At 46.0% G+C, this 18105-nt stretch overlaps 1 long non-coding RNA gene across 1 annotated transcript in view; it reads left to right on the forward strand.

Annotated features, from left to right (window-relative positions):
• Positions 1 to 18105, forward strand: part of LOC115088389 — a 32033-nt gene that overhangs the window by 5980 nt on the left and 7948 nt on the right. The window contains exons 2-4 of the long non-coding RNA XR_003855763.1: positions 4473 to 4630; positions 5055 to 5401; positions 6451 to 6511. This is a non-coding gene — a long non-coding RNA (uncharacterized LOC115088389). The remainder of the gene's footprint in view (positions 1 to 4472; positions 4631 to 5054; positions 5402 to 6450; positions 6512 to 18105) is intronic.

Consider the following 18105-nt stretch of genomic DNA (forward strand, 5'->3'; position numbering starts at 1 on the left):
TCTCAGTCAAATCCCTTTCTCAGTTGTCTCTTCTCCAAGCTAAGGAGCCCTAATCTCTTTAGCCTTTCTCCATAAGGGAATTTTTGGTTTTTGTTGCCCTTCTCTGTGCCTTTTTCTGCCCGCTATGTCATTTTTGAGATGGAGCGACCAGAACTGGAAATAATGCTTCAGGTGTGATTGCACTGTGGATTTATAAAAAGGCATTTTGATGTTCTCTGTTCCTTTCCATATAATTCCTAACGTTCTATTTGCCTTTTTGACCGCCACCGCCGCCGCACACTGAGCCGCAGATTTCAAGGTATTGTCCACAAGGATTCCCCAGGTCCTTTTCCTGGATTGTGACGCGTAACACGGAACTCAGCATTGTGCATCTGCAGTTGGGATTATTTTTCCCTTATTTGCACTTGTCCACATTAAATTTCATCTGCCTTTTTAAAAGCCCAAGTCTTAAAAGGTCATCTGAAGATAGAGTCACCTCGCTCGCCATTTCTTTCTCCAGATCATTTATGAACAAGCTAAATAGCAAGGGTCCCAGTACGGACCCCTGGCAGGGCCGGCGGAAGCACTAGGCGAACTAGGCGATCGCCTAGGGCGCTGAGCATTAGGGGGCGCCGAGCCGCTGATGGCCAATGGCCGCCGTTGGACGTCATCCCAATGGTGGCTGAGCAGTGAACTACTGCTATGCTGTGTGCCGGATACACACAGCAAGAAGATCGGCAGGACCGTGGTACAGTCGCGTCTAAACATGCTGGTGCTCCTCCTTCCTGCCCGCGCGGCCCCGGAAGAAAAATGTTGCCGGAGCCGCGCGGACAGGAAGGAGGAGGAGCATCAGCCAATGCAGGAACTTCTCCTCCTTCCTGCCCGCGCGGCCCCGGAAGAAAAATGTTGCCGGAGCCGCGCGGGCAGGAAGGAGGAGGAGCATCAGCCGCGTGCAGAAGAGGATCAGCGCGGCTCGAGAAGACCGGGGCCGCTGCAGAGCCCATCCTGCAGTGGCCTGTGAAGAGGAGGCCCAGAGGTGAGAGAGAGACTGAGGGTTTGTACAGTGTGTATGTGTGAGTGTATGAGATGAGTTGAGAGACTGTGTGTGTGTGTGTGTGTGAGTGAAGACCTGAATGTTTGCAGAGACAGCATGGGAGAGCCTCTGTGTGTGTGAGAGACAGCATGTGATAGTGAGAGCCTGTGCTTGAGCAAGACAGCATGTAGGAGTGAGAGAGAGCCTGTGTGTGTGAGTCAGCATGTGACAGTGAGAGCCTGTATGTAGGAATGATTGTATGAGAGAGAGCATGTGACAGTGAGAGCCTGTGCTTGAGCAGGACAGCATGTGGGAGTGAGAGAGAGCCTGTGTGTGTGAGTCAGCATGTGACAATGAGAGCCTGTGTAGGAATGATTGTATGAGAGAGAGCATGTGACAGTGAGAACCTGTGCTTGAGCAAGACAGCATGTGGGAGTGAGAGTTAGACAGGATGTGCAAGAGAGAGACTGTGTATAAATAATTGTATGAGGGACAGCATGTGAGAATGCCTGTGTATGTGAGAGAGAGAAAGCATGTGAGAATGAGAACCTGACTGTGTGTTTGAGGGAAGCAGACAGATGGAGAGAAAAGAAATATGTTATAAAAGGAATTGGCAAAAAAATAAGAAAGGGAAGGTGGAAAAAAAAAGCCTGTGACCAACCGATTAGAAAACTAAGATCAGACAGCAAATGTAAAAAGAAATAAATTACTTTTTACTGATTGGAACATGTAATCTTTGGGAATGTGCAAGAGTAGCACTTTCTCTATGCGGATCTCACAATGTACGAGATCAGCATGGAGGAACTGCAAACCCATGGGGCCTGCACAGAGGAGGCAGCAGAATGGGCTTCAGTGCCAATAGCAGCAATCAGCGCCTCCCCAATAGCCATACAGCAGCAGTGACAGTGGCAGCAGAGGGATGAGAGAGGCTCTGAGGTTGCTGGCAAAAGAAAGAGAGGGGGTCTCTGCCTTTAGTGTGTGCATGTGTATGAATGGGAGTGTATGTGTGTGAATGCATGGGTGCCTGCCTGAGGGTGTGTCTGTGTATGAGAATGTATGGGTGTCTTCCTGGGGTTTGTATGTGTGAGAATAGGTGCCGGCCTGTGTGTGGTGTATGTGTGTGTGTGAGAATAAATTGGTGCCTGCCTGGGGGTCTGTGTGTGTGAGAATGAATGTGTGCATGCCTGGGGGATGGGGAGGGAGTGGTGTGAAAATGAATGGGAGCCTGCCTGGGGTTCAGTGTGAGAATGACTAGGAGCTTGCCTGTGTGTGTGTGTCTGTGTGAGAACGAGTGGGAGCTTGCCTGGGAGTGTGTGTTTGTGTGTATGTGAGGGAGCCAGTGAGAGTGAGAGCATGAGTGTGTATGAGAAAATCCAGGGGAGTAAGAGTTTGTGTGGGGGTGTGTGTGGAGGGGGAGAGAGTGTCTTACACCCTGAGAGTGTGTCAGTGTCTGTGAGAGCGAGAGGTTATAGTTGGGTATAAGAGCATGAATGTGTATGTATGTGACAGTGTATGTGTGAGAGAGAATGCATATGTGAGTATGTGTGAGAGAGAGAGGATAACCTCCTAATCCTCGACAATATCAGGGTGACTGGAAATCAAGAGCTCCCATGTATGGACAGCAGGGGCTTTTTAAAATCCTTATTAGTTTTAATTATTGGGTGTTATTTGATATATGTACTGTTTTGAAATATTTTATTGGTGTTTGGGAAATTGTAAAAAATGTATATGATTTTAATTAATAGAAATTCTATTTATCAGTAGTTTTAAAATATTTTATTAGTATGGTTTTACTATTATAACTGATGCTTTGTTTCTTGATTTTATTTGTTTTATGAGGAATGGTTGTTCTGTTTTTCCATTGCTAATACACAGAGTCTGGCTTCTTGGGGTTTCCATTTCAGTTTTTTCTAATTTGTGCTCCTTTATTTTGTATTCTGTATTTGGTGAGGGTCTGTCTCTGCTCTGTGTTTGTGACCATGATGAGAGATTCTGCTATCATATAGTGTCTGTATAGAGATCTATAGCAATCGGGTTTGTTTTGTTTCCTCAGTAGGTGGTGTATTGGTATTCTAGGACCCAGTGTAATATTTACCCTTGCTTTTTCACAGGTAGGGTTATTATTGTTTGAATCCTTGGTGTTATTACTGTTATTTTTATGCTGGGATTGCAGTATAGATTTTGGGTGTCTCTTTTGCGGTGCTTTATGTTAGTTCACAATGTGCCTGGCAGTGGAAGGTGTTTGTGCTGCTGTTACTGTGAGGTGACACCAGAATTTGAAAATATCTTTTAGTTTGATGAGCTGTAAGGGAAACATCCAAGCTCCATTGTTTGGGGGAATTTCAGTGGATGCACAGAGATACAGAACTGGAGGTGCAGGATTTGTATTGACATTCTGTCCCTTCCTATATATTCCAGACTTCACTCTCATAATCCATATAGAATTAGTTGAATGAGGCTATCAAATAATTTTATAGTAGTTTTACTAGAAGTGTGAAACTGGCCAGCTTTTTAAAATAATGCAGAGGACCCTTTGGACTTTTTTTAACAACACTTTTTTTTATAACCAATTTTAAAGCAGGATCCATGCTATAGAGGTGGGTGTGATGAAGAAATGTCATTTTGGCTCCCCCCCCCCACCCAAAACAAATTCTTCTGTCTAGAGATGCCACTGATTTTCTGTGGCACACAAATGCATTGGCCCCTGGGCGCCGGAGACCCTTGGTGCGCCACTGGGTGCGAGCCATATGGGGCCGCAAGTGGTGGCAAAGAGGAGTGGAGATTTGGCGGGCCGCAAGCAGTGCCCAATCTGCTCGCGACCCAGAAAACCCCAGTCAGCGGGCGTGATTGAGAATGAGGTAGGAGTCGGGGCCGAGACCGGGGGGGGGGGGCGCAAGAAAGAAGGCTCGCCTAGGGCGCCAAATCCCCTTGCACCGGCCCTGACCCCTGGAGCATACAATTAACCACTTTTCTCAATTTAGACCCTTTAGCCCTACCCTCTGTTTCTTAACTTTTATCCAATTACCAATCCACAATAGAAAGCTGCCTTCTATCCCATGACCTCCCAATTTCCTGAGGAGTCTCTCCTGAGGGACTTTGTCAGATGCCTTATAAAACTTCAGATGCACTTTATCAAGCAGATCACCTTTATCTGCATGCTTATTTACACCTTCAAAAACGTCTAGTAGATTGCTAAAGCAAGTCCCTGTGCAGAGACCATGTTGTCTCTCCCCATTACACAATGTCTTATCTATGTGGTCAGAAATTTAAAGAATAACTTCTATTATGTTGCCCAGCACCGATTTGAGGATCACTGATCTTATAGTTTCCTGGATCACCCCTGGAGCCCTTTTTAACAATTCTCCTGCTTCTTCCTTGTCTCCCCGTCTGTCTCTATTGTTTATCACTTTCCCCCTCTGCTGTTAAGGCCAACTACTTTATACATTTATTACTCTCTCAGGCTGCTGATGAACAATTATGCAAATAGGCTTCCATCCAGCCCAGGCATGGCTGGGCTTTGAAAGGGACTGAGAGGAAGGCGGATAAATAAACTTTGACATGTCTAGTCCAAGGGCAGCGGTGCTTCAACCTCAGCACAGCCGCTGGGCCAGCCCCTAGGTGAGTTCTGAAAGAGATCTTTAATTTGCTGAATGTCTTATTGATTTCTGCACAGCCTTTACTCCGACCATTGGTTATTACAGATGGTGTTGCGTAATCTACTTACTTTCCTTTTTCTGTTTAGCAGTTTCAGGTTCCACAGGGAAACTGGCCTTGCAGGAGGCATTCATGAAAAAAGCCCGTAGGGTCTGTAGGCCCATGATGCATTGTGTCCGTGGGCCTGTAAGGTCATTTTCAAAGGGAAACTCCTTGTGGAATATTTGGGCAGCGGTGGGAATGCGATTCTCATCATTTTTCACTGGTCTCGCGGCAGGTGCAAAAGTGCCTGCTGGAAAGTATGCATAGGGGGCTTTCAAAATGAAATCCTCATGGATACTCTCTTTCCCCTGATCTAAACCCACCTCTTTTTTTTTTTTGGCCACAGGTAAAGTTCCTGCAATGTGACCAGTGCAAGTATTTTTACCTCAAGTGGAAGGGGGTGAGTGGAATTTTCAAATTCCCTATTGCCATGATGGAATGGGATTGCTTGGCCTAAGACTTGACAAGCTTGACTTAAGATGTATTCACGAGGTAGGCCTCATTGGACTCAGCGATCTCACAACTGTCCCCTGCATCACATGACCATGCAACAAGTATGCATGCAATCCCTCAAAAAGTGCTTTCAGACGTGCAGACGAAAAGGGGGATAATTAGTAGAGGAAAGGATAAGAGATGGAAGAAGGACAGGCACAGAGAGGGCATCTTGAACCGCCAGCCACCCTTCTAATAATTGTAAGAAAAGTATTTGTACTACATTATTGCAATTATTATCTTTGCTGTATCTGTTATGTTACCTTTGCTGTGGTGCTTTCTGGAGTATAATCTAGCATTAGTATTAAAACACTGCTTATCCTGGAATCTTCAATTGTATCGACTTGGGGAGTGAGTGTGGCATTTTGGGCCTGATTTTAAAAAGCATTTACTCGAGTAAAAACCAGGTTTACTGGAGTAAATTCACTTTACTTGAGTAAGTGGGTTTTTGAAAATTGCTACAATATATGCCATTGACTTGTCTATAGGATTTACTCACATAAGTGCACTTTACTTGAGTAAATGGCTTTTGAAAATTGCTACAATAGTAGCTACATTTACGCATGTAACTCCTTTTGAAAATTACCCCCTTTCTGTCTTGAGGTAACAGATCTACTCAGGGGAGCTACCCAGGGGACTGTGGCTTTGTGTTTTTACCACACCCACGTGGGTAAAAAAAAAACCTTCACCCTTGAAAACAGCTTTGAGAAATTATGCATCCCAGATCATTATGTCAGTATGTCTGTGTGTCTGCACCCCTGTAAGTGTGCTCCCAGTCCCACACCAATAACATTTGAACTGTTTATCCAATTTCATTCAAATTTCTTCCACAGATAGTGGCGCACCCTATGACCCCGGCTCACACGTGTCATGTATCCCAGACCTGCCTTACCACGTCACTTGAGTGTAATCTCAGGGGGGTCAGAGCACGCTGTGATGTCATAGAGATGCCCCGACCTTGGTTAGTGCCTGATTGTGTAGGATTAGATGTACTAAGCATTTTCCTACAGATACAAAACAGCTAACCTATAGTTCAAAATATGGCAACATGTCATGCAAGTCAACTTTCTCTAAAGAAAAGACAAGTTGAAAGCTCAGGGAGGTCAGAACACCCTGTGATGTCATTGATGATTTTGAACGCTGACCTACTATTGATCAGCAGTCATAACCATTTGAAAGTTTTTGTACAAAAGTAGGAAACCAGGCCTCATGAAATATTCATACGTCTTCTTCTTGTTTTTTTTTCTTAGCAATCATATTTCTTGATTCAGGTCCTAATTAGCTGCAGTATTTTTAACTCCAGCCTTGGTTGTGAGTATATAAGCGCATGAATAATTTTGGCTTTCTGTACCCTGGCTCTGTACCATCTTACTATTTCTACCCCTTAATTTGGATCCAGGTCTGATTCAGGCCTGACAGCATCATCTTTGGAATCGGTGATGATCTGGTGTTCTTGGGGAAAGGTTATATCTGGGTTTTTTTTTCCTGTGGGCTGTATTCCTCAAAGGCTCGGAACATTTTCCCTCATGTGAATATTCCCTTATTGACATGAGAAAATATTTGTTTTTAAAATCTGACAGCTATGTCCAAAGCATAGTACAAATTTGTACTGTAAATTGCATGATAACCCGTAGCTTTTCTGAGATGTTGGTTTTTGATAACCCTGCTTTGCTATAATTTGTATGTTACTATGGACAGTGGTCGTTTAATCTGTATAGGCTCTACGGGGGACCCTACAGTACCATCTTGTTCTATATTTGTTTTAAATAATATTATTAGATTTCAGTAAATCTGTTTCCCTCAAAATCGCCTATCAATGTTTCTGTGGCTTAACAAAAATTAGACATCTAAATGTTTGGTAAATAATCTTTATGGATGCACGTAATATGATAATTATAACGGGCATAGACACAAAAGATCAGTCAGTGAGGTACGCAACACCAGGACAATACATTTTTTTTTTTACACATCTAAAATCTTAAGTGATTAAACGGGGAAGGTGGGGGCCAGACTTTGACCACATCATTACCACATTTAAAGATTGCTTGGGCAGGTGGAAAGTACCTGAGCATATTTTACTTGGGGAATTTTCACCGATAAAACAAAAATGTGCACATGGGCAGTACATTCCCTTCGACAGTTGCTGAAGGAAAAAAATAGCCACAGAGATTTGCCCCTGGTTTTTCTGCAAATACTTTATCTGGCCAAAGCAACGTGCTTTAGTTTTGAAAATCCAAATCTGCGCCTGTTGCCCTCCCCCCAAGAATGCCCCCACTACAATGCATCTCTTGTATCCTAGTATTTATCTACTTACTGGGTAAATCATAATCATCACCATCCTCCTGTATTTATTTCATACTTCTTCAATTCAAAAAGCATGGGAAAAATAAAGGGGGGGCTCTCTAAGCGAGTGATGAGAACTATAATGCTAAATTAGCTGGATGAATGGGCAGGCTGGATGGGCCATGCGGGCTTTTTCTGCCATCATGCTTCTACGTTTCTGGGGCTAGCTAGAGGACTCAAAGCGTGTCACGGCAGGTCACTGCTTACACTCTTACGTAATAGCTCAAGCAAATAAAGGCGCGTTAGATATCATAGGGATACGTCATGAGAGCACCAAATAAGTCACAGGAAATACATCAGAGAGCCACGTTGGGGGAAGGCGCCGTAGAGCAGAGCAATAAAGAAAGCATATGGCTACAGTTTAGTAATCTAGGATGACTGCATAGGCATGTCCAGCAAGCCCTTTAAAGGACAGTTTCCTACAGTATTTTAATGGCCAGGGAGCACAGCTTGAGAAATAGACTTAACAGATTTGTGGCCCAAAAGCTGCCTCAGAAAGCTTTGGGGCAGATTTTCAAAGGGATACACGCGTACCCCCCAAAAACCTGCCCCAAGCTCCCCCTGCGCGCGCCGAGCCTATGTTGAATAGGCTCAACGGTGCGCGCAAGCCCCGGGACGCGCCTAAGTCCCGGGGCTTTGCTGGGGGGGGGGGGGGGGCGTGTTGGGGGGGTCGCGACATTCGGGGGCGTTCTGGGGGGGACATGTTACTGGCCCGGAGGCATTCCGGGGGCGTGGCCGAGGCCGCCGGACCAGCCCCCGAGCCGGGTGATGGCGCGCCAGCAGCCCACCAGGGCAGGCGTAACTTTTCCATCAAAAGCAGTAAATTCAAGTGACACAATGATACTAAGGGGGAGGACACACTGATCACAACCCAGAGAACCTATTTTTTAATGTTTTTCATGAGACCTTGTCGACAAGTTGACTTTACTCCACCTCCGAGGCTGGGATTAAATTTGCCGCGTTGGGGGGGAAAAAAAAAAAGTGTTGTGTTGGGAACCTGCTTTACTGCAGCGGGGGTAATGGGTAATGTCCTCATCTACATGCAATTAACATCTGACGGGCGCTACTGGGCGCACGTTTTGGACGCGCTAGTCTAGCGTGTCCAAAACGCGCGTCCAACCACGTGTACTCTATTGCATGGGCCCCTGCTTAGGCAATGCATGTACAGACTGCCATGCCAATTACGTTTCTTGCATCTTGACTCTCCTTTGTTTAGCTGCTTTTTGTTTGACCTCTATGGCCCCCACCCTGCTTACCATTAGCTATTGTCCTGTCATTACCCCCTGTTGAGTTCCTCAGTTGTCTTGTTGCCCTCATGACCATGTCCTTCCTAGGATTTCCAATCTACTTTATTACTTATTACAATCAGGCCTCTGGTTTTGCACTATTGAGAATGGAGTCTAAAACTGTTGCTGTTCAATAATTGGTTTATTAGATCCTTTGCTATGCTGAATGCTGTAGGAGCCCTCTAATCTAACAAGCTTCACACCCTTCCTAAGGGAGCTCTTTGTTCTTCTGAATAGCCCATTGCCTGAGGCAGGGACCTTAAGTAGTCTGGAGATTTACATCTTTAGACCTTTCTCAGGCTTGTGAAGATATCATTTCTACCTGCCTGCTAATTGGCTCTCTTTTAACTAAGGTTATGGCCAGAGCATTTTACTGCTGGGTGGACCCTAAGCAGGCGAGACAAATGCTCCTCTAGAATTCAATACTTCTGTAAAGCTTGTTTCTTGCATTATAGTAAAAGGCTAACATGATGGGCTTTCCCCCATGCCAAAAAAAAATAATACAGAAGAACTGAATTATCTGCTAGTTTCTGGGGTGGCTTGACCTTCCGGGAGGCCTACTCTATTGTTGATATGGTATGAGCCTCATAAGCCAGGGCAAGCTGCATGCCTGACTTCCCTGAAGACCAAATTAAAGTTAATCAAACATTTATGTACATCTGAAGAAAAGTAATCTACTTTATAGAGCGATAAAACTAAGTTAAGCTTTTATGGCAGGCACATTCATAACTTAGATCACTCATTACTTTAGCATGCTCAGTAAGTAAAAGGTTAAAGAACACATTCTCTTAAAAATAGTATCACTAGCTTGCTTAAGTTGGTGAACAGGAAACAGCCTCAGAGCATTTTGTTCTCGGTTTAATACAGTGACATTCTTTGCATGGGTTTTTTTTTTTTTTTTTGTGATTCACACTTAACTGTGATTAGACAAAGCTGATTCTTGAATCAAAATGTGGGTATTTTCTAAAAAAAAAAAAAAAAAAAAGCATGTTTGACCAACAAAAAGGAACAACGCAGCAAGTCCACAAGGGAGACTGCTACAGGAGAGACATATTGGTCTGAATCAGAAATGTATGGAAGGCCATTCTCAATCACCCCCTATAGGTGAAAGGCTGGGAGTAGGTTGGTTTTTTTTTTTTTCTTTCACACAGGCTTTAGCCAGAATTTTCAAAGTGAATGCATGCATAAAAATTTGCCGGTGGATGTATGTGACCCCCTGCAACATACACACACCCAAAATTGTGCCTGCTCAAGGGCAGCTGTAACTTTGTACATGTGGGTTTACACGCATGCTTTCAAAACACCCAAACCATGCCTGTAACTCCTCTCTCTGCCTGCACTGCAGCCTCTCCTTGCAGCGCCTGCTTATGACGCGCAGGAACGTGAGGGCAAAAATCACGCTTCGCGCAAACACGCCAAATTGATTTTCAAATGGGGGGGTGATGCGCAGGGCCCTTGGGTTTCTCTGTGTGTCAACCCTTTTGAAAATTACCCTCAAAGGGTTGTGGGTAAGAGCAGGCCGAAGCCTTGAAAAAGTTAGTTGGAAAGAAATGGGGCCAAAGGCATTGAGATTTCTCCTCGCTGGCGTGCATCCGTTTCTACATGCAGCGACAGAAAGGGAGGATTGCAGAACTTGCTTTGCATTCAATGTAAAAAAAACCCCCCCAAAAAAACAAACAGTAAACTCCGGCTTGCCACAGAAAATCAGAGCCGGACCCCTCTGAAGTACCATGTTCACTTCTGCATGGTGCATTTTGAAAAGCGTATAAAACAGAGTTGAGCCAATCTAGCTATGAAAAAAAGGTACAAAAGTGAGCCTTAAAGACCTAAAGATGTCAATCCTAGAGGAGAGGGATGTGATGGAGACATTCAAACCCTGAAAAAAAAAAGAAGGCATAAGAAGAAAGCATATTTCACTGAAGCACGTTCTGACGAGGCTGCAAGGAGGCAGAATCAGGAGACACACAAGAGATGCTGCTTCACCGAAAGGGTGGTGGACGCACGGGACAGAGGATACAGTGGAAGCAAAAACATTCTGGCCTCTTTCCCCTGGTGGTGGTGAGGTGGGGGCTGAAGACTTTGTACAGAAAAAAAATCCTTCTCGGAGTGGGGGGTGGGGGACGCTGCCAGAGGCATTTAAGAAGGTGATAACTCAGGCGATTTGTTCTGACAGCCACAGGCAGATTGCGGGCCCCTTGCTAAGTGGCCCCCATGGACAGCTCAGGTCCCCTCCCTCGCCTGCATTGCACTGTAACACGGTTTCAAATCTTTGTAAATAAAACCAACCGTAACCCTGCTTCTCCGCTCATGGCATCTTAAGCTTCCTTTAGGAAGGGGAGGGCGCGGGCCGTGCTTTCTGACCGGCAGTGCTATGGAATTCGAAAAGGCAATGGGGGCCCGCACGCAGGGCGAGGCCTAGAAACCGTGCAAAGTCTGCGCTACTGCAAACCGAAGGCTGCGATTTTAGTAATCTCATTTCTTTATGGGCATTTGCTGTTCTGCCTTTTTCCACCAATGGCCCTCAAGGCGGATTACACAACAAGTTTTAAACGAACAGTTAAAGTACATTGGTGGAAGGTCCTTCAAATTTACAATGGCTAAGCATTGTGAGGCCAGGGCGTATAACTTATAGTAAGGGACTTTTGGTTTTCCTAGGAAATTCAATATTATAACAAAAAATAGATCCATGGAAAAAGGACTTTTCCACTGATCTTTCTCCCGTTTGTTATAACAAGGTCATTTTTCCACGGATTGGTTTTTTTTTATTATTATTATAACATTAAAATTCCCAGGAAAAATAAAATAAAAATTGAAAACGAAGGTCCCTAGTTACAGTTTTTAACTTGACCGTTCAGGCAGATAGGTTGGAAAAACTCGAGTGTCTCTGCAGAGGGGAGAGCTTTGTGTGGTCTTTATCTGCCATCACATTGTAAATGTGTTTCTGTGAATTAAGGCTCACGGTAGTCCTGCTATGTGTATCCCGTTTATTCTCTGGTGCTGTCTTGTTGAAATAAATCTCGCAAACAGAAAGAAAGGATGCCTCAAATGTTATACGAAAGCAGCACCAACATTTTCCAGGCATTAGAAAAGTTGTTGGCAAGAAACAATTTGCTAATCGTCATCAACTCTGATGCGAGTCCTAGGCTGTCTGTCTGTCTTAACGATGCCCGATGCATTGCTCTCCGAACCGGACTCAGCTTGAGCCAAATTCTACTGCACAATGTGGTCCATAATCAAAGCTACAGAAGAGGCGTCGGGGAGAATAAGTTGGGAGTGCTTGCTCGCTCTCTCTCTCTCTTTCCTTCTCTCCCCCGTATCCTTGTCACAAATCAGCGACAAGGCGTGCAGCAGAATTCACAGTTTTTTAGGAATCTGTCAGGGGAATTTCTTGATGAAAGCTTCCCACGGTTTCCAGGGAAAACACCTTAATTATTTCTTCTCCTTTGCCCGGTCGGATCACACTCGCCACCGCACCCTTGACCGTGCGTTCGGGGCTGCTGCACGTGGAACGCGTCGTTTTTCCACGTTATTTGTCAGAGCTGATCACCCTATTGTGTCGGGGGCTTCCTTGGTTACACAAATGCACTCTCCGTGATTTGAGTGGGCCTCACTACAGCTCGCCAGCTTGGGGCCCTTATCGTCACGGTTCCTGTCTGGAGGGGGTGGAACCCCCGTCCTATCGGGTCTCCCTCCACAGTACAGTGACTTCGAGGGCGTCTTCTCAAAAAAAAAAAAAAGGCCGAGACATTGTCCCCTCATAGGGAATATGACTGCAGGATTGAGTTGCTCCCCGACACCAAGCCTCCTTATTTATTTATTTATTTGTAAGCTTTTATATACCGAAGTATTGGCGGAGGCCTTCACTCTGGTTTACATTTTTAACCACGCTATACATTTAACCTTAGGGCAGAGCGTATCCTTTGTCTCTCCCTGAAACAAGGCAATGGCAGAGTACATCGGTGGGAACTCAGACCGGGGTTTCATCCAACGATCCACACCTCTGGCAGGTGCCCACTTCTTTTATTGTCTCAAAAAAAGATGGGTCACTCCAGCCCTGCATCGACTACCGCGGCCTAACCGCAGTCATCGACAAGGATCGGTACCTTTTACCTTTGATCTCTGAACTCTTTGACCACCTTCAAAGGGTGAGGATCTTCACAAAATTAGATCTCTGAGGAGCCCACAGCTAGGGCTGCCAACTTTTCCATAGACCAGGACTGGACACTTGAGGACCAGGGGGGTGGGGTGGAGGAAATATATTTTAGATCCTGCCAGTGAACTGCCTATACGGTGTATCTATGTATCTGCAGAACCACTGGGAGCTGAGGGCTCGGCTGTGCACCACCTCCTCTCCCTATGCTGTCCAATCACAACATGGGAGAGGAGGCAGGGATTCAGCACAGCTCTCCTCTGATAGGCTCCGATCTGCATTTTTCTTCCACGAACTAAGAGGCTGTGGGAAAAAAGGAGGATCCACCGCAAAACTGGACATTTAGCATCCGGTCAGTACTTCTGACTGGACACTGTACAGAATGCCTGAAAACCTGGCTGTCCGGTCCAAAACTGGACAGTTGGCAACCCTACCCACAGCCTGATTTGAATCTGGTCTGGGAATGAATGGAAGACAGCATTCAACACTCGAGATGAGCATTACGAGTAACTGGTGATGATCTTCTGGCTATGTAACGCCTGGCTGTCTTCCAAAAGATGATGCACGAGATCTTCTCTATGTCTACATTGTCGTATATCTCGACGATATCCTCATCTTCTCCAGAGACCTTGATTCTCATTGACAGAATGTTCACCAGGTGCTTCAACGACTGCGGGACAAGTTATATGCAAAATTAGAGAAGTGCCTATTTGAAAAGGAGAGTCTCCCTTTCCTGGGGTACATTCTATCCAGAAAAGGCTTCCATATGGATCTGGACATGGTCAAGAGCATCCAGCAACCCAAACAGGGCTATAGGCTCTGCGAAGATTCTTGTGCTTCGCCAACTATTTCTGGCACTTCATCACAAATTATTCCAAGATCACCGCTCCTCTCATCGCTCTTACCCATAAGGGAGCTAACGTTATGTTCTGGCCTCTGATGCCATACCAGCTTTCCAAGAGTTAAAGGATGCCTTTGTACAAGGATCCTGCCTTCACCACCCAGACCCTACACGCCCCTTCATCATAGAGGTGGACACCTTTTCCATGGGGGTAGGGGAAGTCCTAAGCCAGTATTCCCCTAAGAGGTCCTCCATCCTTGCTCCTACTTTTCAAGGAAGTTTTCATCAGCTGAACGCAATTACGGCAAAGGGGATAGAGAGCTCTTAGGGATCAAGCTAGCGCTTGTGGAATGGCACCATTGGCTAGAGGTGCTCAGCGCCATATTACCCTCTATGAGGACTGTAAGAATCTGGAACACCTCCTTCATGCACAACGATTAAATGCATGACAGGCCCCCTGTTTTTTTGCATGTTTTGATTTCGAGCTGAGGTACTGTCCGGCCCTCAAGGTTCTGTCCGGCCCTCAAGAACATCTTCCAGGCAGAGGATATCCCAGAGCCTCCCAGGCACATCATTGACTCGGCCAGGATCCTCCTAGCCGCCTCCATGACTCTCTTGCCAGGGAAGACTATTGTTTCCAGCAAACTCAGAGAGCAGGTATTGAGATGGTCCCATGACTCCCGTGTCATAGAACACCCTGAATGGACCCGAACCCTCGCACTTCTCCAACAATACTAATGTTGGCCTCAAATGAGGCAGGATATTCGGGCTTAAGACGACTCTTGTCCCATCTGTGCGCAGCAGAAAGCTCTGTCAGGATGAACCTGGGGGTTGTTACAGATATTGCCAACCCCCAGAGATCCCTGAACCCACTTTGTCCACTGATTTCATTTCATAGTGGAGCTCTCCCTCTCAGATGGTGCCACTGTAATTTGGGTGGTTGTTGGTTGCATCTCTATAATGACTCATTTTGTCCCACTTCTGGGTCTTCCTTCTGCACCGGAGCTGGCAGATCTTTTTACATTCCACATTTTCCGTTTACACTGATTACACAAGCATTTTGTTTCTGACCGAGGAGTACAATTTACGGCCTAATACTGGTGTTCGTTGTGCAAAAAGTTCAGTGTCACCCTAGATTTTGCTACTGCCTATCACCCACGGGAAATGGTCAATATGAGTGTACAAACTGGACCCTTAAGAACGTCCTCTGGGCCTACACCAAAAACCGCCAGGATAACTGGGCTTCCCTTCCGCTCTATGCAGAGTTTTCTCACAATCTGCACATTTGCAGCTCCTCTGGCCTCTCACCATTCCAAGTGGCTTACGGGAGACAACCCTTGCCTCCTCTGCCTCTCCCTGTGACAGTACCTCCACCAGCTGCCCAGCTATCTGCCCAAGAACTCCACAATCTCTGGACCTGTGTCAATAGCCTCCTTCAAAAAACAACCCAAAAAGCCAAGAAGACCACAACATGCAAATTTTCTCTCATGCATATTCATTGTGGATATCCTGAAAACCCGACTGGCTGGTGGGCCCCCAGGACAGGGTTGGGGACCACTGCTCTATGCGACTCACTCCTCGCTACATAGGGGCATTCACTATTCTCCGCCAGGTTGGACCCATGTTCCATGTGTCTCTATTAAAACCCTCAATTCTCTCCTGGTCCTCAAAAGCACCACTGAGACCTCAGGAACTGACTTCCGAAGATAACATGATTTACAAAGTTAAAGAGATTCTAGATTCCAAGGCGTCAGGGCGAGAAATGAGAGAATCTTATTGCATGGAAGGGGTATGACCCCAAAAAAAAACGCTTCCAATATCTTGGACCCCAATATTCTAAGGGTGCTCCACACCATGCACCCAGGAAACCAAAATCCTCGGGGGGGGGGGGGGTTTAAAGAGGGGGTGTACTGTTGTGTTCAGCCTGTGAACCGCTGCCCTTACTTGCATATCCAACCTCAGCATCTGATTGCCCGAAGCCGGGACAGACCCCCAAGGGAACACGTGGCTGACCGCTGTGTTCCTCCCTGCCCCCGCTGATGCCAACACAGCTCCTCTCCCAGGCGTGCGGCAGGCTGCCCCTTCCAACACCGCTGCCTTCCTGCCCCCCCCGATCGGCCTCCCTTTAAAGGGCCTGCAGTGGGAAACAACCAATGGTGCCTAAGGATGACATCACCACTCTGATCCTATATAAGGCCACTCCTGCATTTGCTCCCTGCCTCGATAATAAGTCAACTTCCCTGGTAGTAGTGCATTGCCTCACCGTGTTCCCGACGCTGGTCCTGTGTCCCTGTTTCTGTTTCTTGTTCTTGTTTCTGGCTCCTTGCTTCCTGTTTGGCAGCCATGGTCTGTGTTCCTGAGGTCCTGCTCTTTGTCATTCCTGTGGTCAGTCTTCGGTTCCTCGTTTCCAGTCTTCAGTGTCTGCTCTGCTCCCCAGCGCTGTTCCTTGCCTCCCCGCCTACTTCTCCGTCCCGTGTCCTCCTTCGGATATCTGGTTTTGACTTCGGCTTGGAACAGACTCCGACTGGACTCCGCCTGTCACCGACCACTGCCTGGGTCTTGACCCTGATTGTACTCAGCCTGACCTGGACCCTGGCCTGTGACCCGACTACCTCCTTTATTGCTGAAGCCTGCGGCTGTCGGCCCTGGCACTCAAGGGCTCGACCTAAGGGGAATGCGGGCTACTATACGTGAAGCTCCAGTTGGGCCTCTGCCACAACAAAGTCCTCCCTGCAGGTTGCGTCAACTCCAGCTTGGTCCAAGGGTCCACGCCCACAACAACAGCTTTGCCTATGAGTGGTGATGGAACCGAATTTAAATCAACTTATAATCAACTTATAATTTGCTCATACAAATTGCTCTGTAGTTCTTTTTTTAGTTGTTTGATATATAAATCTATGACATCCATAACGTGAACTGAGATGCACCGAGTATGGTAGGTGGCATCTGTAAAAGGAACATACGTGGTCCCAAAAGCTTATGAAGAAGATCATTTTTCACAGTTCTTTTCTTGGTCCAGTGAAAGGTATCACAGCCGGAAAAGAGTGCAGCTTTCCCACAAACAATTTGGCTATTAACATTTTCTACTGCTGCCTGTGGGGCCGATGTAATAGGATGTGCTTGGCAGAGTGCACGGTTTAACCCGCAGTTGTGGGCACACTTTCTGTGCACAAACGTTACTGCCAATGCAGCAAGGAGTTTGCACACACAAAAAATGAGGGTATAGGTTGGGCACCCTTGCATGCAAATCCCAGGCTCATGATGGCACTGGCCACTATCTCCCAATGCTGGCCGACCTGGTGTTTTCTTAGCCCTGGAAACGTAACTCCTAGTCCAAGGTTGGAAGCGGGGGTTCATTTGCTGGGATCTGCAGTTGGAATTTTATGCGCAGAAAACATGATTTATGTATACCAAAAATGTTTTCTGTGCTGAAAGCATTTCTTTGTACATAAATCATATCTAAGTTAGAAACACAACAAAGTTAGGGGCACAAAGTTACTCAGGATTTACATGCAGAAAACATTTTTTGTGCTCATAAATCTTATTTTAGGTGCAGAAGATGATTTGTGCATATAAATCATGTTTTCTGCACAGAAAACATGATTTATGTGTATAAACTATATTTATATGTGAGCTAAACATTTTTTATGTTTATTTTCAGGTTAGCTTGCTTTTTTTTTTAACTCCCAATGGATTAGCATTTTATGAGCTTACTGCATTAGTAAAGTGCATTAAGAAATTAAAACTTTTTTAGCATGTCCATTAAAGCTGCACTGACTTTCAGCACACAGTTTTAATGTACAGCTTCTTACATTGGCCTGTATGTTAGCTAATAGAAATACAAATACTGCATCTGACCGCATCTAATTTACTTTTCATATCAAACATTATTAGTGATCAATCCATGGCCTTTTTTTTTAAGGGTAAGATCAAGTCTCGGGTCTGAGCTATGAGCAGAAGATAGGTTTTTTTTGGCTGAGAGCCAGAAGCTTCTAATAAAGGGAGTTCATGTCCTGCCACCCAACCCCAGGGGGAACGCAAACATTTACGACCATGGCCACAGCAAGAGGAAGTAACATGCAGCCACTCCCGGGCTGCTGCACCTTGGTCTGTTCCTTACAGCCCTTGGCCTGGCTTGGTGTCATGCCCCCCTCTGCGGAGATGTCCTGGCTTGGTTCCCCGGCATCCTGCCTTGGGGGCCGCGTTCTGTGACCCAGGCTAAGGGCACACAGCACTGGCCGGATTTAATAGGCTCGACCTGCGGGACTTTCCGTGGTGCACCCCG

The sequence above is a fragment of the Rhinatrema bivittatum genome, chromosome 3, assembly GCF_901001135.1.
Source record: "Rhinatrema bivittatum chromosome 3, aRhiBiv1.1, whole genome shotgun sequence".
NCBI lineage: Eukaryota > Metazoa > Chordata > Amphibia > Gymnophiona > Rhinatrematidae > Rhinatrema > Rhinatrema bivittatum.